The sequence below is a fragment of the Ochotona curzoniae genome, unplaced genomic scaffold, assembly GCF_017591425.1.
Source record: "Ochotona curzoniae isolate NIBS_2020 unplaced genomic scaffold, NIBS_Ocur_1.0 contig_64, whole genome shotgun sequence".
NCBI classification, from domain to species: Eukaryota; Metazoa; Chordata; class Mammalia; order Lagomorpha; family Ochotonidae; genus Ochotona; species Ochotona curzoniae.
Window position 1 is genome coordinate 45690401 of NW_024466502.1, and position 24487 is coordinate 45714887.

The 24487-nt window shown below is 42.6% G+C and overlaps 2 protein-coding genes across 3 annotated transcripts in view; one reads left to right on the top strand and one right to left on the bottom strand.

Moving 5' to 3' along the window:
* The window catches only part of CAB39L (calcium binding protein 39 like), a 98552-nt gene extending 78279 nt beyond the window's left edge, over positions 1-20273 (bottom strand). For both annotated transcript variants that reach the window (XM_040991424.1, XM_040991425.1), the window contains exons 1-3: positions 20196-20273; positions 12699-12847; positions 10374-10447 (exon numbers count right to left, since the gene is read on the bottom strand). The gene's annotated coding sequence lies outside the window, so the exon portion shown is untranslated. The remainder of the gene's footprint in view (positions 1-10373; positions 10448-12698; positions 12848-20195) is intronic.
* Positions 20274-20841: 568 nt separating this feature from the next.
* Positions 20842-24487, top strand: part of LOC121163705 (histone-lysine N-methyltransferase SETDB2-like) — a 90698-nt gene continuing 87052 nt past the window's right edge. Inside the window, exon 1 of the mRNA XM_040991427.1 lies at positions 20842-20985. The gene's annotated coding sequence lies outside the window, so the exon portion shown is untranslated. The remainder of the gene's footprint in view (positions 20986-24487) is intronic.

Below are 24487 nucleotides of genomic sequence, written 5' to 3' on the forward strand. Positions count from 1 at the left end.
GGGCCCATGCTTTTTTTTTAAAAGAATTTCTTTATTTATTTCTTATTTCTTTATTTAGGCAGATTTACAAAGAGAAGGAGATATATAGAGAAAGATCTTCTGTCTGATGGTTCACTCCCCAAGTGGCTGCAACAGCTGGAGCTGAGCTGATCTGAAGCCAGGAGCCAGAAACTTCTTCCACATCTCCAATGCTGTATAGGGTCCCAAGGCTTTGGTCCATTCTTACTGCCTTCCTGGGACACAAGCAGGGACTTGGCTGCAACGTGCAGCAGCCAGAATACAAATCCTTGCATATAAGGCAAGGATTTAGATACTGAGTTATCTCACGGGGCCTTGTTAGTTATCTGCTTTTATGTCCTAATATCACATATTGGTCCTTATTGGTTCTCTTGTTCTTTGAAGTAATTTCTTAGTCTAGAATCCTACAGTTCAATTATAAATGTAACAAAACCCTACATCTCAATTCTCAGTATGACTCCCTGAACCCTGCATGCAATCAGCAAGGACATCAGCATTTACTGCTCCCACATGGAAAAGAACAGCTGAAGAATCATCCAGTGTATCATAATAATGGCTGGACTGGAAGGGAAGGGAAATGAGATCCTTGGGTACCAAACTGGTTGCCACTGTCCCTGCTCTCAAGGAGACTCTCCTCAACCAAATGGCCTCGAAAGTCAGAGGGCAGTGTGGATGCTTCCTGCCTGGAAGCCTGCCTGGTAAAACAATCCACATATGCTAGGAATGTTTCAGGGACCTCCACAAGATTCCACAATAAACAGACACAGCCTCGCTAAGACCCTGTAGGTGCTAGCCTGTCAATACTGTTTATCAACCTGCTGGCCAGTTTTCCAGGTCACCATCTTTGCAATGAGGGATGGCCAGGTTTGAAAGAGAGCTGGTTGTACATAAACACTGTTTCTACAAAGTGCAAATAATTAAATGAGGGGGCTTCTGAAAGTTCAAGAATGTACATTGTCTTTAATTCTATTTGTCCATGAACTGTTTGAAGCACTTTATTGCTTCTAAGAAAAGGAAATCAATATTAAAGATAGGTTTATTTTGGTATTAAATAGTTTTCTCAAAATACGCATTTTTTCATGAACTATGTGAAGACCCCTCATTCATGTGCATGGATTTAATTTTTCTTACATCAAAATAAACAGCTTAAGCCCATTTTCCAAGAACTTTAAAAAGCATCCTCATACTTCCAAGACTAAGAGGAATCACAGTGAAAGAAGTCTTAATACTTGTTACTAAGAAAGGATTAAATACTAGTTATTGTTGTACTCACGAAACAAAAATCCTCTAGTACACACTGGAGTTATAAGTCCTTTCAGTGGGCGGATCCATTAGAGAAGTCACAAGTAGTATATAATCAGCATCATTTACTAAATACTTAGTGCATACAAAGGGTTCTCCGAGGTTTTCCAGAGAGACATATATCAGCATACCAAGAAAACATTAATTATATGTTTGAGGAGTTTTGAATTCATACTATACCTGCAGGCTAAAGCATACCATTAGAAGAAGTGTTATTATAGATTTTATATATATATAAATACAGGACACATGTGCAGACTGCTGTTTTTAATCTGGCCTCACTATTTGCACACCATGTGCCCTAGGAGAAATCCATCAACCTCTTCAGGCTTTGGCTTCCACATAGTTCCCTCTCTCTCTTTCTTCTTCTTCTTTTTCTTAAATAAGAAAGATTTACAGAGAGGAGGAGAGACAGAGATAAAGATCTTTCATCCACTGGTTTACTCCCCAAGTGGCTGCAATGGCTAGAGATGAGCCAGTCCAAAGCTAGGAGCCAGGAGCCTCCTCCAGATCTCCCACATGGGTGCAGCATCCCAAGGCTCTGGGCCATTCTCGGCTGCATTCTCAGGCCACAGCCAGGAGCTGCATGGAAAGAGGGGTTGCCGGGAAATGAACTGGTGTCCATGCGATCCTTGGCACATGCAAGGTGAGGACTTTAGCAACTAGGCTAGTGCATCAGGTCCTTTTTTTAAAGATTTATTTTTATTTTTTATTGGAAAGGCAGATATACAGAGAAGGAGAGACAGAAAGAAAGATCTTCCATCTGCTGATTAACTCCCCAAGTGGCTATAGTGACTGGAGCTGTGCTGATCTGAAGCCAAGAGCCACAAACATTCTTTTAAAAAAAAATTTATTTGAGTTACACAGAGAAATAGGGAGAGAAAGACAGACAGACAGAGAGATATCAGTTTTTTTTTAAAGATTTATTTTATTTTTATTGGAAAGGTGGATATACAGAGAGGAGAGACAGGGAGGAGGATCTTCCCTCCAATGATTCACTCCCAAAGTGAGCGCAACGGCCGATGCAGAGCCGATCCAAAGCCAGGAGCCTCTTCCGGGTCTCCCACGTGGGTGCAGGTTCCCAAAGCCTTGGGCCGTCCTCCACTGCTTTCCCAGGCCACAAGCAGGGAGCTGGATGGGAAGCGGGGATGCCGGGATTAGAACCGGCGCCCATATGGGATCCCGGGCGTGCAAGGGGAGGACCTTAACCACTGACCCACCGCGCCGGCCCCGAGAGATCATTTTTCTATCCACTTATCCACTCCCCGCTGTTGTCCACAACAGCCAGGGATAGACCAGGTCAAAGCCAGGAGCCAGGAGCTTCTTCAGAGTCTCAAAGATTGGTGACAGTGGCATCCTCCACTGATTCCCCAGGCCTTTAGCATGCAGCTGGAGCAGGAATGAAGCAGCCAGTCTCCATAGTGATTGCTGGCCTCACAAGCAGTGGCTTTACCAACTGAGCCACTATGCCACAGCAAATATGTCATGTATCCCATATAGGAATATAGAAGCTTTCCATATATATGTATATCCACACACATAGATACACCAGTAGATGAGTAAAAAGAGAATATATATATATATATTTTCTGACTTAATTCTCAAACCAAAAAGATAAAAAGTATGCCTTATATCAAAATCTCCTAACCAAAGGTTGACATAGGGAGAAAATAAATGAAAATTTTAACTGCTTGTCTAAGCCAAAAATTATAAGCAATTGCAAATGTTCTAGAAGTGGCTAAAGGGTTTTTTAATGTTTATGGAGTTGACATTAATAGTAAAGCACCAAAGAATTTGTGCATTAATAATGCTTTATCTTACACTCCATTAGTCATGTTGTTCATTCCAATAAACAGCTATTAGAAAGAAAACTTCTTTGTTACAGAAAGCAGATTTCATAATGAACTTTAATAAATGCTGTCAAGACTTTCAGAGCTGTTGCTAGTAAACGTGGTGTTTTGGACAGATAGAATCTTACAGGCATATGGACTAACCAGCAAATAGTGCTCCTGGGGAAACAAAACAGTACCTTTTCCTCCAGACATAAGCAGCCCTGTGCCAGCCCAGCACAAGGACTGACAGGAGAGGGAAGATTAGCTGATTTCATCACCCCCTAACTCCTATAGACTGGACCATGCACATAAATATAGTGGCCCTAAACACTGAACAATGGCATGGCGTTAAAATTTCCTCAGCCCTTCAATGTATAGGATTCGTTCATCCAAACACGCAATCATCGTCTGACAACCATCTACTCTTTGAGGACAGAGGGAACAACTAGGACTTCATATTCTGAGGATATATGATATGTACCAGAGTAAGTATGTACAAGGCACAAAAGAATCCTAAAAGAAGACCAAAGGAAACAGCATAAAAATTCTGAAGAGCCAATAAATACTTCTTGAAGACTCAAGGATTTCATAAAGAAGGTGGCATCAGAGCTCAGTCGTGAGGACTGGGAAGTACCAAATGAATGACAGTAGTGAAAACAAGACCAAACAAAACAGGATCAGAGCATAGAAAGCCTTAACAGGCTAATGAATAAACTAATTTCTGGCAAAGAATTTATGGCATGATCAAAATCTCATGAATATGAAATTTGCGGTTTGTTAAGCAGAATCAATGAGTGGAGGGACAGTAGGTGATGAAAATAAAGGCAGTTGCAGTAGATGAGGAATACTAGGCAGTTGGAAGGAGAAGGCTCTGACTATCAGATTTGTCAACTGAAGACAAGTGGATGGTAAACGAGGTAACAGTCAAGATAACAGGTTCTATGGCTGTGCAAAAGGGCAGATGGATGACATTTTTAATCTAATTGAGGACCACAGGAAGAAAATTTTACAAAGTTACCAGTTGATTGGTAACAAGTCTGAGGTGACAGCAAGACTTCTGCATATCGATATTCACAGGCAGTTGAATACAGAGTACTAGATTCAACAGAAAATAGAGCTGGAGTAATTTGTGTGGACGTTGCCCTTTCCAGCAGTGGAGAATGAGAGGCCAAAAACAGGTGTGTAGTATAGGAAAAATAGCGACGGAAGAAACAGTGGTTGGGGGCAGAGAGGAGAAACAGAAAAGTGTGCTGTCTCCAATACCTAAAAGATAGACCTCAAGGAGTGTTCATGAACATTGACTAATTAATATATGAGCCTCCTGCCTAATCCTGTAATCTCATTCCTGCAGCTCAATCTTAATGCTCCCAAAGCAAATGCATTAGAGGCAAAGAGGCCTTTAGAAACCCACTCAGCATAACAGATCGGTCCAGAATTCATATTCCTTCTAGAAGACACAGGCTGAAAGACAAAAGCTAGGTTGGGACACCCAGAGCACATTGTAAAATACCGCATCTGAAGCAAGTCAAGGACTTCGTGCCTTCTGATCCAGTGGCATGGATCTGCCATATCATGCCCAGAACATTCCATGAGAGTGGACAAGGAGTGTGCAAAAAAAAATACTAGGTCTGCACAAAACTGTAAAAGGTTCAGGTTGAGGTAATGGAGCCATGAGCATATACCACCATGTGTTATCATTTCCAAATGCTGGATAAGAAATGGAAGGACAGCTACAATGACTAATCAAAGGGGATTCTGCTTGCCTTTTTTCCTTTGAATTCTTAGAAGACAAATGGGACAGATGTGATGAAGACACAAGATGAGCAAGGGCTAATTAATCAGTCAGAAAAGATTCTTAAGTCCACATGGAAGGGATAATAAATGAAAAGGTCAATTTTCTAGGGGAATAATACATATATGTTGTTTTTACAGATGAAAAGAAAGTGCAAGTTTACAGACTATCCAGGGGCTTGGCACTGTTTTGTCCAGGTATGCTGCCACCTGCTACACCAACATTTCATATGGGAGCCAGTCCAAATCCTAATTGTTCCACTTCCCATCCATCCAAGTCCCTACAAATATGCCTGGGAAAGCAGGAGGCGGCTCAAATACTTGGGTCCCTGCTACCCATGTGGGAGACAAAACCCAGATGAACGTCTAGGTTCCTGGCTTTAGTAAGATAAACCTCAGACACTGTGGCCATATGGTGAGTGAAGCAGCAGACAGAAGACCTGTGTGTATGTATGTATGTGTGTGTCTTTGCTTCTCTCAGTGTAACTCTGTCTTACAAATAAAATAAGTAAGTCATAAAAGAAAAAACCTTCCAAGTAAAGAAGAATGAAATAAGGAAGTGGATATTCACTTCCATTTTCTCAGAAACGCAGGACTCAAGGTCAACTGAAGAGAAATATGATAGGATAAGTAAATGTGTATTTAAATGAAGTGAAATTTGGTGTTATCAAACAGACAAACCAAAAAACCCTCAAACATATGAACAGAGTCAGAAGAAAAGCTGAAATGTGTATAATTCATGCACATTGAATCCTAAGCTTAGTAGTTAGAATTCCACATACATTTACCCCACATCACAGCACCAAGTGAAATATATCTTATGGTTGTCTACCAATTCCCCAATTTAAGGAATAAGAAAAAATGATGGTAAGAATTAGATCATGGACAGAGTCTGGACCACTGGCTTCAAAACTCTATCTATGAGGGCAATTACAGGATCTGTGGTCTGCCCGTGATGTGCCCATGTCAGGACTGGGTTTCCTCAGTGGTTGAAGCCTGTGCAGTGGACTGCATGCCCCCCAGCGTGGCGGACATGACACTCAGTTCACAGAGGCTTGTGGAGGACATCTAGTACCACGCAGTGCAGAACAAACTGGACAGCTTTCCCAGCAAAGCTTAGACAGCAAGTATCTGGGCAAACTGACTCTAAGGTTGACTGTCAGCCAATGGACCTTAGTAGGATTTCCTCATCCTTGGAGCAACAAAGTCAACAGCATTTCAAAACTAGGAAACCACTTTAGCAGTGTCCTCAGACTATGCTCCACATTGGGGACCTTGGGATATCAGGTGCCTGTCCCCCATCCAAGGGCAGCTGGGCTGCTGGGAGCAGCCCTCTCTCCGTTTTCCCCAGATACATGAACAGAAGGAGACTGAAAACAGTTGTCTTACCAACTTTCCTCCATTCCTCCACCCTCCCCACCCTAATTAGTGGTCCTCATGGGCATGCATTCTTAACCATGCAAACATCACCAAAACTGTATAACTACATTAAAAAAAATTAGGTAATGGAATTCTGAGATATAATCTATGGAGGAATTTCAAAAATGAGGAAAAACACAATTGAAAGATAAGCTTACTTTGGTGCAATAAAATTTTGAAATCCTTGTATTTATTTCATAACACACATTTCCACAAACATTCTAAAGACTGTTCATATACTTGGATTTCAAATATTTTGCAACAAAAAAACATTTTAATTCTATTTTCATGAAATTTTTAACCTTTCTCATGTACGTAGCAACATGCTAGAACCATGGGGGAATGGTAATGATTCTTATCTTTCCCACCATTTTTTGCTGGATCTGCTTTTTTTTTTTCCCTCTGCAGTAAGTTACTTTTATGAAAAGTTCTTGCTGAATCAGGAACACAAGATACCTTTTAGTAAAGGAACAATTCCCACCCTGTTCAAGGACTGACATACATTCTCTTTTTATAAGGTGTATCACACTCTGATTTTCCAAGCTTTTACAAACTTACACTTTTCTACAACAAACAAATGTTTTGTTGGGAAACCCTACTATAACTGCCATAACCCTTTGCAAGTACAGTTTGTGTGATGGTGCTCTGGAGCGAAGAAGGAAAACAGGATCTAAGAAGAACACAGAAAGGACAAAGAAAGACAGAGGCCGAGTGAAGGGGCAGAAAACCTTGAGTTATAAATAACCCAGCTGAAAATGTCAAGGGAAGCTGGTCTCTTAAGCAGCTCCTTCTGTGTGGTTATGAAGCCAGTTAATAATGAAAGTACTTTAGACTATATTTAATTTTCAGATTAAACAAAGCCATTTATGGCAAACAAACATGTAGCATTTGTAATAAAACATGCAGCCACTTTATTGAATGGAAAAAATTTCCATGGAATTAGTTCAGCAATTATAGTGGATTTCATGAACATTATAAAACACATTTTATCAGAACTCTGACAATTAGAAAATAGGCTCTAGAGTAGGAAAGATGATTATAATGTTTCAGTAACTATTAAATACAGAAAGATATCTTTAACAAATGCAAACAGAATGGCATCTTGTTTTACTAACTAAAAACATGATTCTAAAATATGTATTTTGAATTTTAATATCAAAATAAGTGCTCATTTTAGAAAAGCTAGCTGGGAGAACAGGCAGGCATTGAGACGACTGCAGGGCACCTGGGTTTGCCCTGCAGCACCAGTTCTTGGTCCCAGCTGCCTGCCCACGCACCCTAGGAGCCAGCACCGATTGCATACGCACTGGGTTGCTGCCACCCTCAAGGAGGAACTGGATTTGATTCCCAGCTCTGGGTATTGCTGACATTTGAAGAATGAACCAATAGATTGAATCTGTGTCAAATAAATAATGTATTTTATCAAACTGATTTCTTATGTTACACACTTCCCTCTTAGAACATTTCTTGCTTTTCTTTCTAATTGCATTCTGAGAGTTAGCAGTGGTTAACTGCAAACAGTTTAGAGCCTATTTTAGAGCATAAACACACATAGGTTTATTTGAAAACACAAAGAACAGTTATTTTTGTATGTTTGAAAGATTGATTTATCTTTATTGGAAAGAAGAGAAAAGCAGAGAAACAAACATTTTCCCTCTGCTGGCTTATGCCCCAAATGACCAAGCTGATCCAAAGCTTCCTCTGGGTCTCCCATGTGGGTGCAGGGTCTCAAGGCTTTGGGCCATCCTCAACTGCTTTCCCAGAGCTGGATGGGAAGTAGAGCAGCTGGGATACAAATTGACACCCATGGGCCCGGCGCGGTGGTGCAGTGGTTAAGGTCCTCGCCTTGCACGCCTGGGATCCCATATGGGCGCCGGTTCTAATCCTGGTGGCCCCGCTTCCCATCCAGCTCCCTGCTTGTGGCCTGGGAAAGCAGTTGGGGACGACAGCCCAAAGCTTTGGGACCCTGCACCCGCGTAGGAGACCCGGAAGAGGCTCCTGGCTTTGGATTGGCTTAGGATCGGCATAGCATCGGCCCTTGCACTCACTTGGGGAGTGAATCATCGGACGGAAGATCTTCCTCTCTGTCTCTCTTCTCTGTACATCCGCCTTTCCAATAAAAATAAAATAAATCTTTAAAAAAAAATTGACACCCATACGGGATGCTAGCACATGCAAGATGGAGGATCAGCCATTTGAGGTATCACACCAGCCCCAGAACGTTTTTAAAACAGGATGATATGGTAATTTACTTCTTTATATCAGATTCTTGTTTTCTTTATATGTATTTCATTCTTACTTTTTTTTTTAAACTGACAGGCAAAGAGACAGGATCTCCAATGTCGTTCCTTAAGATGGTGCTAGGCTAAAGCCAACACTAGGAACGGAATTCAGGTCTCTTACCTGTGTGACAGGAACCAAAAATCTCAGTGTCTGCATTAGCACTAAGCTGGAGTTAGGAGGTATTTCAATACAGGATACTGTGGCATCTTAACCATCTCAATCACTAGGCCTAATGCCTGCCGCTGCTACTTCCCTCTTTTTAAAGAGCTGCATGGCGTCCCGTAATATTGTTGTACAACAGTTTGTTTAACCATTTCTCTGTATGTAGATGTTGAAGCTATTGTTGCTATGGGTTTTCTTTTTGTCATTTTATCTACTTAATGATTTTCAAGATTCATATGGTTCCTTAAGCAGCAGAGTGACAGAGAAGGAAAGAGAAAGAGAGCTCCTTCATCTGCTGGTTAACTCCCCAAATTACTCAAACCAGTATTCCCATGTGGAATGCCAGGCGTAACAAGTGGGGGCGTAAGCCCCTGTGCCACAACCCCAGCACCCTAGCAGTAAGAAGTTATGGAGCTCTTCTGCACAGCAGGGTGACAAAAGATAAAAATAACATCCTGCATATTGCTCTTCCAAGAAAAGAAATTACAAGAATTTTGAATGGTTTTACCATGAAGAATATCTACAGTTTGTGTCAGTTAAAAATATATACAGCAGGTACTTCTTTAGTAGTGAAGAACCCTATAGAATGCCTGTATTTTGGGGTGGCTGGATTCAGGCACCCACATAGGAGACCTGGAAGCAGGTTCCAGCTCTCGGCTTCAAACCAACCCAGTTCTGGTTGTTGTAGCAATTTGGCAAGTGAACCAGTGGATGGAAGACCCCTCTGCTTCTCCTCTCTCTGTAATTTTGCCTTCTAAATAAAATAAATAGATCTTTAAAAAAAAAACAGATTTCCTGCTCTGCCTTCTGATTTCAACTACCTGCTAACACAGACCCTGGGTGTCTGGGTGCTGGCTTGAGTGGTTCAGCCCTTGCCAGGGGAGGCCCGAATCAATTTCTCACCCTGGTTCCAGCCCTGGCCTGGCTCCAGTTGTTGCAGGCACTGGGGGAGTAAGTTTGTATAAGGGAGCTCTTGCTTTCTGCACTTCTAAATACACTTTTAAAATAAGAACCTTCCACTATAGAATTTCAGAAATCGTGGAAATAGCAGAAATATAGGTCCCAAATTGAAGTGACTATGAGCTAGTAACCAGAAATAATAAGAGATTTTAACTCTACTACCTCCGGCTCTGCTCCCGTCCAGATACACAGCTCCTGTGCCAACAGAGACCCGCAGTCTCCCCAAAGCACATGCTCATTTCTGTTCATGTTTACCTACAGGATATACTGACTCTGTTTCTAGGTCCAGAACAATTTTCATTATTACAATTTAATACCTTCTTTTCAAAACCTATTTTTATACCAGATCTTGTTTCTCACATGTTAGGTGTAGGGCAGGAATCATGACTTCATCTACCCGTTCTGGGATTTCATTATCATGTATGGCTATGGTAGAGTTTTTTGTTATTGTTACTTTTTATTATTATTTTCTCCTTGCTGTGTGTTGATAACTTTACCTAACGCAGTGCTAAACACGTGCTTAAGAACTCAAAAGTATGCTATTGCAAAAACTGGAGAAAAAAAAAAAAGAAAAAAGAAGGAAAGAGGAGGGTGGGTGTGGCTTACCTTGGAAGTTGTGTATCATCTGCTAACTTGTTTCAGCGTTTTGAAACTTCACCAACCACTGATCAATACAGCCTCTGTCAAAAAGAAATATTTCACAATTAATCTTCAAAATCCTTATAGAAAATGCAACATATTTTCTTTTTTAAAGATTTACCTGTTTTTGGGCTGGTGCCTTAGCCTAACAGCTAAAGTCCGCACCTTGCATCAGGCAGTGGCATCCCATAAGGGTACCAGTTCTTATCCTGGCAGCCGCATTTCCTGTTCAACTCCCTGCTTGTGGCCTGGGAAAGCAGTAGAGGACAGTCCAAAGCCCTGGGACACTTCACCCGCGTGGGAGACCCAGAGAAGGCTCTGGGCTCCTGACTTTTGGATCGGCTGAGCTTCAGCCACTGTGGTCACTTGGAGAGTGAATCAGTGGATGGAAGATCTTCCTCTCTGTCTCTCCTCCTGTCTGTATATCTGATTTTCCAATTAAACTTAATAATAGACCTTTTAAAAATTTTTTGTTTTTATTGGAGAGGCAGTTCTAACAACAGAGGCAGATGCAGAAAGATCTTCTGTCTCCTGGTTCACTCCCTGCGTGGTTACATGTCCAGAGCAAAGCCGATTCAAAGCCAGGATCCAGGAATCTCTTCCAGGTCTCCCACTTGGGTGCAGGATCCTAAAGCTTTAGGCCATCCTCTACTGTTTTCCCAGACCACAAGCAGGGAGGTGAATGGGAAACAGAGCAGCCTGGACGCAAACCAGGTCCAATATGTGATCATAGAGCATGCAAGGCAAGGAATTAGCCACTAGGCTATTGTGCTGGGCTGAACATATTTTCTTACTGCTGTTAAGTATATACAGTCAGAATTAATTTTTCATCATAATGAAACACAGATAAATCAAAAGAGGAGAATGCAGGGAGGGCAATTGGCACAGGGGTCAAGACATGACTTGGTGTACACACAGCCCCTGTCAAGGAATCCTGATCATGCACACCCTGGGAGGCAGTGATGATGGCTGCCACCCATATGGGAGACTGAGACTATTACACACATCTGGGGAGGAAGCTCACATACAGAAGATCTCTACGTAGGTCTGTCTCTGTCTCTCCGCCTTTCACATAATTGAAAATGCAGGACAAAAACAGGACAACTCCCTTATCCCAGTTACTTTAGATGGTTGACCCTGTAAATATAGTATTTAGGAGCTGGTATTGTGTCACAGTGCGTTAAGTCACTACATCAGCATCCCACTTCCAATCCAATTTCCGCTAATGTGCCTGAGAAAGCAGAGGAGGATGTCCCAAGTGCCAGGGTCCCTGCCCACCCCCCATGGGAGACCTGGCTGCAGCCTGGCCCAGCCCCAGCTGTTGTGGCCTTTGGAGTGAAGAGTAAAGCAACAGGTGAAAGATCTCTCTGTCTCTGTCCCTGTCCGGGCTCCTTTCTGTGTATAACTCTGCCTTTCAAATGAATAGAATAAATAGATCTTTATTTTTTGGTAAGATTTATTTTATTTGTATTGGAAAGGCAGATATACAGAGAGGAGGAGAGACAGAGAGGAAGATTTCCTGTCAGTTGATTCACTCCCTAAGCAGCTGCAATCACCAAACCTGAGCTGATCCAAACCTGGAGCCTGGAGCCTCTTCCAGGTCCCCCACATTGGTGCAGGGTCCCAAGGCTTTGGGCTGTCCTCGACTGCTTTCCCAGGCCACAAGCTGGGAGCTGGATGGGAAGCGGCGCCCATATAGGATTAGGATTAGTACTGGAGCCCATACAGGATGCCAGCAGATGCAAGGTAAGGATTGCTAGGCTACCATGCCGGGCCCAAGATATTCATTTTAAAATATCAGTATTTAATAGAATGAATGATATTTTTATCAACAAGGGAAACTGTAGATATATGAAGGACTGGCTTGGAGAAGGGCCCTGAGCACCTCTGAAGGGCCCCCAGCCTCCATCTCCAACAGGGAGAATCCCACCTTACTGCAGCTAAGATATTCAAGGCCCAGGATTACAAAACAGCTATGAAAAGACCCTCCTGACTTAATGATGCTGTCTATCCATGTTTGGTAAAGTTTTAGCTCTTTGAGCATCCTACAGTTTAATGGCATCAAATGTAAAAGTTTTAATGCATCACAAAATCTTTGAAGGGTTTCTGCAATTAATAACATCATGAAAACCCATGAGCAGTAGGTACTTTTTCAGTGTACTTTCAGTTTCCACTGTTTACTAATGTCAGTCATGACAACATTCGTGAAATTCGCCTGCAACATCAATGTAACTCTACGAAGGTGTGTTTTTACCACTTCCCTGCTCCCACCTGAAGGAAGAAAATACTTACACTTCTCTCTTTTAGTTTCTTGCTCTCGGGTGAAGAACATATAAACCACTGATTCTGAGTCTCCATCTTCATTTTCTCAGCAGTGACTGTAGGTGTAAGTAGGACACTTTGCATCTGATGGTCTTTCTTCTCAATGTTTGATGAACTCCCTGTAATAATGAAGCAGAGAAAGCAAATGTTTTCATGCTCTATAGACTGGGTTTCAGTCTCAATCCTGTGCTAAGCAATTGGCTGTACTGACGCGAACTGCTGAGCCACTGTGACCCAGCGGGGAGATCACATCACGATTCTCAGCTTGTAACTGCAAGATCCAGAGGCCGCAGCACACGTAGAGACAGCATGAGCTGTCACACAGCACACGCTCCAACCCATTAGTTCTGCATGATTCTGAACTTTCATTTTACTTAATCTGTCAAAGGACTTTTTCAAACAATTTTTTAAATATTTTTTTGTTTTTATGGGAAAGTCAGATATACAGATTGGAGGAAAGACAGAGAAAGATCCTCCATCCACTGATTCACTTCTAAAGCAGCCACAATGGCCAGAGCTGCACCAAATTGAAGCCAGGAGCCATGAGCCTCTACCAGGTCTCCCACGCAGGTGCAGGGTCCCAAGGCTTTGGACTATCCTCAACTGATTTCCCAGGCCACAAGCAGGGAGCTGGATGGGAAGTGGAGCTGCTGGGATTAGAACCTGCACCCATATGGGATCCTGGCACGTGAAAGGCAAGGACGTCAGCCACTAGGCTACTCCTGGTCCCAAATGAAATTTTCTTAAGTCATAGCCTTGATACACTTCTATGGGATTTTGTCCCAACATTTTTCAACATTTCACAACAGAATTTATTCAATAATATATGTAACTTGTTTTCAAAACAGTAACAGACCAAGGATAATACTCCTAATTATATCCCAGTAAGAAGGAAAAGTCCAAAATATATATTCTAAAGTCACTAAAAATTGTCACTTTTCTATTGTGGTTATGCTATCAAAATGTTATTCGAATAGTTATAATTGTATAAATTTGTTGCAGTTCCTTTTCTGGCTTTTTTTTCTCATTACTTAATTCCCTTATTTATTTTTTGAATAGGTAAAATATACATGACCCTAATGACAAAACTAGTTAGAAAAACCTTGCTCCCAGTACAGATCACTGTAAATACCACTCTATCATGTTTCACTTTATAATATATTCTGCACATTATCTGTGTTCATATGTGAAGAATTTATGCATTCTTTTTTTCATGAACTCTGGGGAAAGATGATGAACTAGAAAGGGCCCCAAATACTTGGAGATTGTTCTACTGTTCCTATTTTCTGTAGTGCAGCCTGTCATTGTTTCCAAGCTTTGCTAATACAAAAACTGCCAGGATAACGTGATACAAATGCCAGTTTATATTTTATTTCCATGTGTCTTCAGATAACTTTTTGAAAGCTAAATGTGTGTGACAAACAGATGTATATGTAATTTTTACTCATTTCCTCAAGTTATCTGCTGTGTGCAAAGCGCAATAAAGGGCCTATTTTCCCCATAGTCTCTGTGTAACCTTTGTAATTGGGTGAGAAATTTTTTACCACAGATTTAGAATTCTTATTTCTGTTTGTATAACTCACAATGGAGTATCTCATACATCTGTACTCTGTTTTCTCTCTGTTGATTCTGTTTTCATATCTTTGGCCCATTTTTCCATTGATTTGATGGCCTTGCTTGGATTTTTAAGTTTTGTTTTCATTAGGGAGATCAGCTCTTTGAGGTGTTAATTCCAATAATTTTTCTTATTCCATTTATTTTTTGATGTTTTCCATTGCATTGTCCATTACATACCTTTCTAAATAAATACACAGACACACATAGACTAGGACTGATTAAGATATTGTTTTGTCTTTTCTGTAAGTTAGTCATAAATCCGAGGTGAAACCAAAATCCGTAGTTCCCATTTCATAGTTTAAATACATGATTCCATGGCTGTTTGGTTCTGAATGATACCTCTTCTTTCTGCCTGGAAGCACAGAGGAATTTTTCTTCATTATCTTGAAAGTCCAACAATTTTACTAGGACATGACTTGGAACTGACCACTGGGGATCAATTTTCCCAACACACAAAGAGGCTTTCAATATGTGGTTCTGAGACTTCTCATATTTTTAGAGTGTTTTTCATGGGCTCAAGTTTAAATATTAGATGTATTATATTTTCTCCTTAGAAACTGCTATCATCTACATTAATGACTTTCTACTTCCTTCTTGCAATTATCTACTTAATGTTCAGTCTCTTGGGTATCTTTGTACCTTTTTCATGTGTCCCTTATATTCAGCCAATGTCTTTGTTTTATTTTTATTTTTTAACTATTATTTATTGGAAAGGTAGATATACAGAGAAAGCTCTTCCATCTGCTAGCTCCCTCCCCAAGTGGCTGCAACAGCTGGAGCTCAGCTGATCCAAAGCCAGGAGCCTGGAGCTTCTTTCAGGTCGCCCAGGGGGTGCAGGGTCCCAAGGCTTTGGGTCATCCTCTGCTGCCTTCCCAGGCAGGGAGCTAGATGAGAAGTGAGCGGCCAGTATTATAACCAGTGCTCATATGGGATCCTGGCTCGTGCAAGGTGAGGACTTTAGCCACCAGGCCACCACATTGGGCTCCTTTGCTTTATTTTAAAAAATTATTTTTCTTTCTCTTCATTTCATTCTTTGCCTTCATCTCCTCCAGAGTTCAGCAGATTAACTAACCGCATCTGTCTCCCTTGACCTGCTTGCTTTTAGGTTCTGAATTTTGAATTAGGACATTTTCTCTCTGTTAATGCTTGTTTAAGGAAATTTAATTCAAGTATGGATGTTGTACTGTAGTTGCTTTTAGTTCTGTAATTAAAGGTTTGGTGGAGATCTTTCATAAGCTGAATGTTTTGACTCTCATTTTGTTTCTGTGCTCCAAAGTAATTTTATATGGATGTTGCCTGCCACCTGCTGTTCATTTTGGTGTGTTTGACTTTTTGGACTTTTTAGTTCATAACTACCTATTTTTAAAAAGGTTTCCCCTATCAATCTCTTCTTCTCTTCCCCTCTCACATCTCTTCTTGTTAGATTCCTAGACCCAGTGGGCATCTCTCTAAGAATTACTTTATCTGAGTTCTGCTGCCCTCTAGGATCTGTTCTTCACTACTTTAAACAAAGTCTCCAGTTATCTGCATGGGCTCCACAGCTGGCTCTGCTGCACTTCAATGCAGGATTACTTACAAACCCATGAATTCCCAGTATGCCAGGAAGGCAAAGGTGATGGTGTTTCATTTGCTCTTCTTACTAATCTGCATGGAATTTACGGATTTCCTGAAGTAAGCATAGGGACATCCTGATTTACTGTTCCCACTTCCTTCTAAAACCTGAGGTCAGCCTTTATTTTTATGAAGTAATTTTCTACATTTTCTGCAAGAAATCATAATTTAAATTCAGTATTTTCTTTTCTTGAACTTAAACCTTCTTTGTGATTTAACATATAATTTTTTTATTGAAAGCCAGATATACAAAGAGGAAGAGAGACAGAGAGGAAGATCTTTCATCTGCTGATTTACTCCCTGAACAGACATAACAGCCAGAGCTGTGCCGATCCAAAGCCAGGAGCCCAGAGCCTCTTCTGGGTCTCCCATGCGGGTACAGGGTCTCAAAGCTTTGGGCTGTCCTTTACTGCTTTCCCGGACCATAAGTAGGCAGCTGGATAGGAAGTGGGGCTGCCAGGATTAGAACCAGCACCTATATGCGATCCTGATGTTTGTAAGGCGAGGACTTTAGCCACTAGACTACCGTGCTAGACCCAAAAACACATATTTTTTGTGAATGGATTTATATTTTGATATATGTGTAAGAGCTCTATAATTCTATGACTATTTTATCTTTTATCTGTTTACTCTGACTTAATTTCAGAACATGTATTAAAATATCCTATTATTAGCTTATTTTATGCTCCTTATATATCTTGTAAATTTGTAACTTTGCTTTGGTAAAGTTTAAAAAAATTTTATAGGAATTGTAACCTCTTATTTTGCTATAAAAAGAACATGATTACATTTTCAATACATAACTTCTATACAAACAAAAACTAAAACACCACAGTAAAACACAAAAGAAAAAATTATTTTTCATTGGTAATGCATGATAAGATATTACCATACTTTGAATCAGAGAATAACTCTTAGAAATTATAACTAAGAGTAGCCTTTAGCTTATACTTTCCATCACAATGGTATGTGGTCTAAAATCTGAAATGTATTATCAACATGCAGGATAATAATTTTTTTAAAAGGTTTATTTTGTATTGGAAAATTGGATTTATAGAGAGAAGGATACCCTTCCATCCGTTGACTCACTACCCAAGTGGCCACAGCAACAGGAGCTGAGCTAATCTGAAGCCAGGACTCAGGAGCTTCTTCCAGGTCTCCCATACAGGTGCAGGGTCCCAAGGTTTTGGGCCGTCCTCGACTGCTTTCCCAGGCCACAAGTAGGGAGCTGGATGGGAAGTGGAGCAGTTGGGACATGAACCAGTGCCAATATAGATCCCAGTGCTTGTAATGTGAGGATTTAGCTATTGAGCCATTGCACTGGGCTTACAGCCATAGTTTTTGCTTGTTTGTTTGTTACAAATTTATTTATTTTTATTGGACAGGCCTGCAGCTGTGCCTTTTATATTTAGAAATCTGAAATCTTTTTTTTTGTTAAGCTGGACATATTAACCTTATTGACTGTTTCATCTTTGCACTCACAAATACTTCCAACACAAAATGTGACTAATTTTCTCACATTAATCAATTCTACAATTCTAAGAGCATCAATTAAATGTCCTACCATTTATTTATGATTTATTTACTAACTTGAGTGAACATAGACCTCACAAGACTGTCTGCAACATTTAGATATTGGTTGCAACACGCTGTAACAAATTATAACCCCGAATTTTCACCAACCCAGTACAAAGTAGAGTCCAACAACCCTTTCTGTGGTTCCAGTAATTCCCTAGAACAGCTTGCCAAACTCATGACTGCATGTTACTTACTATTATCAGTTTTAGGTAGCTATTCAGAAGACAACTTAGGATCAATCAAGGGTAATGATGCACAGAGCAAGGTTTGCAGTTGAGTCTGCGGAGCTTCCAAGTTCCCTGTAGGTGCCTTACCCTCCTGGTACTTCAATGTTCAAACCAACTGGGAAGCTCTCACCACAGTGCTGGCTCCTGTGGCTACATATAGGGATACAAATATACATGGCCATTTTTCTCTCCTCCATTTGGTGGGCTATTCCTTTGTGTGTGTGTTGTTGTTGTTGTTGGAAAGTCAGGTATACAGAGAGGAGGAGAGACAAAGATCTTCTGTCTACTGATTCACTCCCCAAGTGACCACAATGGCTGGAGCTGAGCCAATCCAAAGCCAGCAGCCAGGAGCTTCTTCTGGGTCTCCCACATAGGTGCAGGGTCCCAAGGTCCTGGGCTGTCCTCAACTGCCATCCCAGGCCACAAGCAGGGAAGGGAGCTGGATGGGAAGCAGGGATGTCGGAATTAGAACTGGCGCCCACATGGGATCCTGGCGCGTTCAAGGCAAGGACTTTAACTACTACGTTATCATGCCAGGCCCGAAATAATTTTAAGAAAGACATTTCTGAGGCTAGATAAGGAATGTATGAAGAACAAAGGGTTACTCAAGGTTGCTGTGAACAGCTGAGATGCTATATGCTCACCACCCAAGTCAGACTGACATGACATGATCATGCCTCCTGAGGCCCAGCGCAGTAGCTTACTAGCTAAATTCCTTGATTTGCATCTGCTAGGATCCCATATGGGTGTTGTCCCACTTCCTACCCAGCTCCTTGCTCGTGGCCTGGGAAAGCAGTTAAGGACGGCCCAAAACCTAGGGACTCTGTACATGTTGGGAGACCTAGAAGAGGTTACAGGCTTTCAGCTCAGCTCAGCTCCAGCTATTAGGGACACTTGGGGAATGAATCAACGGACAGAAGATCTTCCTCTCTCTGTGTCCTCCTTTCTGTATATCTAATTTTGCAATAAAAATAAATAAATCTTAAAAAAAAAATCAGTAGGTCTTAGCTTCCACTAACCTAGAGCCCATCCTTTTGGCCAAGTAATGCCTGCTGGTACATTTTATGATGAAATAATATTTCCTGTCAGAGAATACCTATACTCTAACTAGCACTGTACCACTTTGGAAAGCTTTCCAAGAATCATTAGAAGTTGCTGGGGGTATGGTGGGTATCCTAGTGACTACAGTCTTCACCTTGCATCCACGGGGTTGCCACATGGGCATTGCTTCGTGTCCCAACTGCTCCACTTCCCATCCAGCTCCCTTCTTGTGGCCTGGGAAAGCAGTTGAGGACGGCCCAAAGCCCTAGGATCCTGCACCCGCATGGGAGACCTGGAAGAGACTCCTGGCTCCTGGTTTCGGATGGGATTGGCACAGTTCAGCCCGTTGTGGCCATTTAGGGAGTGAATCATCGGACAGAAAATCTTCCTCTTTGTCTCTCCTCCTCTCTGTATATCTGACTTTCAAATTAAAAATAAATAAATCTTAAAAAAAAAAAAAAGAAAATGAATTTCTTTTTGTTTCCTCACACCGGAAAAAGAGGGCAGAAGGGGCGTTCCCATACATGAGCCTCCACAAGGAGCAACCATACTATAGTCGACAGAGTTGCACACATTTCAATAAGCTGAAACCAAAACAACAAGATTCTTCCTTTATGTCCCTGCTTTCCGTTACGTTTTTAGTGTTCAGAAAAATACCGCAGGAGCCAGCAGCACTGGGCAGGCTGGTACCCCTGCTCAGTGCAGGCTGAGCTGTTTCCTATCCAGCTGCCTGGCTATCAAGCTCCAGACAAAGCCAGAGGATCAGGTCCCTGCCACCCATGTGGGACACTGGGATGTTGTTCCTGGATTCCATCTGGCTGTGGAGGCCACGGGGAAGTGAAGGTCTCTCTAGGTCTGCCTCTCAAGAGATTAAACCTTGAAAAGCTAGGAGGAGACGGAACGCGATAAAGGAGGAGGGACGGAGAAAGGGGGTAGGAGAATAAAGCAGTAGCTGGTCGCTGGATAACAAAGAGAAGGAACAGGATCCCAAGTACGGCGGGGAGGTTCCTCTGTCAATCAGCCCATCAGCCAGCTGAGCATTGAGGGGGACCGCGGTCACTGTCTTTCCCAGACGCAAACTGCTGCAAGAGCCCTCCGGAACCCACAACTCAATGTCAAGGCATACACGCCTTCTCTAATCTCATGATCGATACAATAAATGGAGCCAGTAACCACTACCTTTCCTCGCTCTCCCTAAATCAAGAATGAGACCCGGTCCCAGGGTGTGTTCCCTTTTCGACAAAAGGGAAGTCGCCGGATTCCCTTCAGGTCCCTCCCCCGTCCCACTGCTCCCCTGGCACCCGCTCTGCAAACTCCAACCACCACCCCAGCTGTTTTCGATTCCCGAAAAGCCCACTTGTAGCCACACACAAGATGGCAGCCACAGACCTACCCTCAGGAACAGCGGAGCCACCACACCAGCGATGCCGGTCTCTAAACTGCGGATCGCCTCATTGGCCCAGCGAGAGAGCGCGAGACAAGCCGAGAGTGTAGATGGCCAATCAGGAGCCTGCGCGCCTCAGGCAGCGCCGCGAGGGTGTGAGGTCCGTGCGCGGAGCGGCTGAGGCGTGCGCCCGCCGGAAAAGCCGACCAATGGGATCCCGGCCAGGCGGCGGGGGCTTCCAGCGTTCGCCTCCTGCCATGTAGTGATCGCTTTAAGGAGCCAGGATGGTATAGAGGTCTCGCGCTCCTCACTTTCCGTGCTGGTGCCAGGCGACACAGTGGTTGGGTTAGTAAATGGTGAATGTTATACTTGCCGGCCGGAAGGCATATCTGCGGCCTCGGGCTTTGGGCGGCGTGGGGACACTAGCCGGTCCTCGTGAGGAACCCCTCCCCGGGGACAGCGGCGCCCTCACGACTGCCTAGCCACGAGTAGCCGAGCCACTGCTGTGTGGGGGTCTCAGCCGGTCCCTTCGGAGCCGCGGGAGGACGCGGGGTCGCCGCGGGGCCCTGGGCCCCTGCCACCGCCTCCTGGTGCACACAGGCGCGGTCGCGAGCTGGGGCGAGGGGGCCCCCCGAGTGCTCAGCCCTGGGCCCGCCGCCGCGCCCCCATCATTTGGTGTTGTAAAGAAAGGATTCCTGCGGTGATCCCGGAGCCGCGGGGCTTTGGAGGGTGCCGGACCTGGCCTGCCAAGTAACGTCCAGCCGCAGAAAGAGAAGGGTTAACCACTGACTTTCCACAGGTAAGGCTGCCTGACACGCGCCCCGAAAAGGTGAGGTCAGCAATCCCACATCACCGAGTTGTCTCCGTGTCACGCCTGGCGAGGGGGCGACAGCAGCCAGAGAAAGCAATGGAAGGAGTGGGCATGCAAGCACCTGGGGTGTGTGGAAATGCGGCGTGGGTGAGGCCCCGGAGGTGCGGAGCGATGGAGTGGACAGAACGTGGGCTTGGTGGCGAACGTTTCCTCTGACCTGCCCTCGCTTCGTCTCACGTGGGTGCTTGTGCGGATTCACGAAGAACGCGGCAAGTACTCAGCAGGCTTGCCAGGCACTACTCTAGAAACATGCTTTCCCGGGCAGGGGCGGTGGTAACGCTGTCTTAGCACCTCTGGGCCAATGTCTTAAATGTAGGACGTCCTTAAAAACTCAAGTTGAGCACTAAATACTGGTAGTGGAAACTTTGAAATTGATACTGTGTTTGCGGAGGTGACAGCCTGGAACTTCACCGGGTTAGGGGATGTTAAAACAAAAGGACAAGCTTGGCTTGAAGAGCAGCAGGTGGATTTAATTGTCCTCTGCCAAGTGGAAAAAAAAAATGAAAAAAGTGAGGGAAGTCTCTGTCAGTCATTCTGAAATATTAACAGCGGCTCAGCTCTCTTTAATACACTTCATTTTCCAGATTTCCTTCAGTGAACCCAGTGTGTGTGCAGGGCAGGTGAGGGCTTTTTAAGCTTTGTGGCCCGGTGAGGTAGCCGAAGGCTAAAATCCTCACCTTGCACACGTTGGGATCCCATGTGGGCATCCGGTCTAACCCCAGCCGCTTCACTTCCCATCCAGCTCCCTGCCTGTGGCCCGGGAGGGCAGTCGAGGACGGCCCAATGCTTTGGGACCCTGCACCCGCGTGGGAGACCCGGAAGAGGCTCCTGGCTTCCGATTGGCACAGCTCCGGCCATTGCAGGCACTTGGGGAGTGAATCTCTGGATGGAAGATCTTCCTCTTTGTATATCTGACTTTCCAATCTTTAAAAATCTTTAAAAAGGAAAAAAAGAATAAAGCTTTGAGGGAGCGCTTGGGTCAGAGTGTCCGTGGAAACACTGGAAGGCTTGTTGGTAATTGTTGTAAATGGCTTTTTTAAAGGAGCAATTCGTTTTTTAAAATTATACTCTTAACTTTCTAAATTAAATACTCTTTGATGGCTACCATGGTAACCGAGAAGGACGGAGTTTGCCTCCAACCAAACCCAGAACAGATGGCAGAATTCTGGCGGGCCCCTCAGGCAGTGAGACCACCTTTGCACCAATGAGGGGCACAGACCTATATCCCCCTAACTATAAGGACCGAAGCGACCTCCGTCTTGGTCTTGGCTTCCGTGTCAAGGAGAGTTTAAAAGGTCCCCTTCCCTGTTTCTTCTGCGCTCTTCTTCCTCTGCAGCCCACTCCTTCACGCCCGTGACCGTGGCTCCCTGAAATAAAGGCCACCTAAATTCTTTTCATATATTCGGCTGAGTTATCCTTTCCCTGGCGAGTGCCAAATCTAACACTGTTTTGTATCCTACTTTTACAAAGTTAGAACTCACAGATAGAACTTAATACAGTTCCCTAGTTGCACCCCGACACAACAATTTCTGTGTCCCCACAACAGCCTTTGGATCTGAGCCTTCAGGTTTTTGATATGCCTTCACAGCCTTTGTTGATGCTTATAAGGGGCTTAAAAACAAATGGGAGAACAAAATAGCATTCTGTAGCGGTGTGTCACCTGAACATATTTTCTTAAGGTATGCATGTTTTTCATAGCATCTTATTTGGTCATTCCTCTCACCTGTTACATACAATGATCGAACTCTATAATTGCAGCACAGCTTCTAGTAAATTACTTCAATTCCTAATCTTTCACAGTCCTCTCTGTTTGTCTGTTGGATGTTTTAGATGCTATGGAACTTTATCTCAAACTCTGTGTGCTGCTGCTTTGTTTATGGAAAGTGCTTTATCAAAACAAAAATTGTGCAGTAGTAAAGAGTTACACCCAACTTCTGTTATCAACATACTAATATGATATTTTGGGTGTGTTTCTGTTCTGTCAGGTGTAAAATACTTTCCTCTTTTCTTTGATTTTCATATTAGACACTTAATGTTTCTTATATTTACTATAATGTTTCTTATATTTACTGGTGTGTCTTTTCACATTCTTACATTTTAATCTTTTTTTTTTTTAACACTGTGATGCTGTTATTGATTCTAATTTAAAAATATTCTTGCTGGTCTTTGCTTAATCCAGTCTGAGAGTCTGTCCTTCAATAGGTAGAATTGGCACATCTGGCTTTACTATGATTATTAACATATTTGTCCTTACTGTTTCATTTATCATGCTTCTCTTTGTTATTTTTCTATTTCTCTTTTTAATTGAGGTTGACTCTAAATTGACTTTTTTCAGTTTTCTCTCAAGTTATCTTTACATTGTGTTTGAAAGAGTTCTTTTTTTTTTTTTTTCCTTTTTTTAATTGGAAAGGCAGATCAGGTTTACAGAAAGATCTTCTATTTACTGGTTTGCTCTCCAAATGGCCTCAACAGCTAGGGCTGAGCTGATATGCAGCCAGGAGCTAGGAGTTTCTTTGGGTTTGTCACAAGGGTGCAGGACCCCAAAGCTTTGGGCCATCCTCTACTACTCTCCCAGGCCATAAGCAGGGAGCTGGATAGGACTAGTGGAACAGCTTGGACACAAACCATTGCCCAAATGGGATCCCGGAGCTTGCAAGGCAAAGATTTAACCATTGAGCTATCATGCTGGGTACTTACCTTTACATTTTCAACATAGTTCTTAAATTTAATGAAATCTAAATTCAACCAATATTAGTGTCCCCTTTGGATGAACTTAGCATGCTTCTACTTTTACTTTGTCTCAGCTCCAAATATTGTTTTCCTGTCTTCCTCTGCTATAGGGACATAATCTGTGGTGGTAATATCTTTTTATTTTATGACTGACATCCATGTTTAGTGTACATTTGTTAATTAATGTGCTTATTTGCTGACTATTGCTTTTTGTAACTCAGTACTTCTAGATCTGGTTTTTTTTTTTTTTTTTTTTTTTTGCAACAAGTACTTCCTTATTTCTTTCAGAGTCCAAGTGTCAGCATATCTGTTAAGTCTTAGTTTTCTCAATCTCAGGACCAAAAGATATGTGGCTGAAAATAGAGCTCTGGGTTCATACTTACCTGCCTGTGATATTTGATTATGGTACTTCCATTGAGAAGTCTCATTATGCAGTTTGATGATAACATTGCTTTCAGAAAATCTAGGTTTTCTGGAAGCTTCTAAGATTTTGTCTTTATTTTTGATATTCTGAAGCTTACCATATTTGTTTGTGGTAAAAGTATTTTAGTAGTTTGTATTGCGAATTTTGTTCTGCTCGATACTCAGTGGACTTGCATGTAATTCTGAGAAATTCTCTCTTGTTGTTGCCTCATCTCTGTTCTCTTTTTTGCTCTATTTTTTTTTCGTTCTCTTTGCTTTATGCTTTTATTTGTTTCTT